Genomic DNA, 271 nt, shown 5'->3' with positions numbered 1-271 from the left:
GGAGCGGGACAGGGGGAAAGCGCAGCGCCAGCAGCATCTCTTCTACCCTCCTGGACACCTTCACTTCGGCTCCACAGCTGGAAGTAAGACTTAACACCAACAGGCGAACTCACGTCCGTCTTCCTCCTTGCCAGAGACAGCCAGCTCCCCACTGCGCTCCTCCAGCCCCGGCGGCCGGCGCTCGGCGGGCATCCGCTCCCTGAGACTGCAGCGCGGTGCCGCGTGCAGCATCCTCGCCCAGGTCCTGACGGCTCTCTGTCCCCCCTCCGGC

This window comes from Bison bison, unplaced genomic scaffold, assembly GCF_000754665.1.
Source record: "Bison bison bison isolate TAMUID 2011002044 unplaced genomic scaffold, Bison_UMD1.0 scf7180017864143, whole genome shotgun sequence".
Lineage (NCBI taxonomy): Eukaryota > Metazoa > Chordata > Mammalia > Artiodactyla > Bovidae > Bison > Bison bison.
This window is presented reverse-complemented; position numbering follows the sequence as displayed.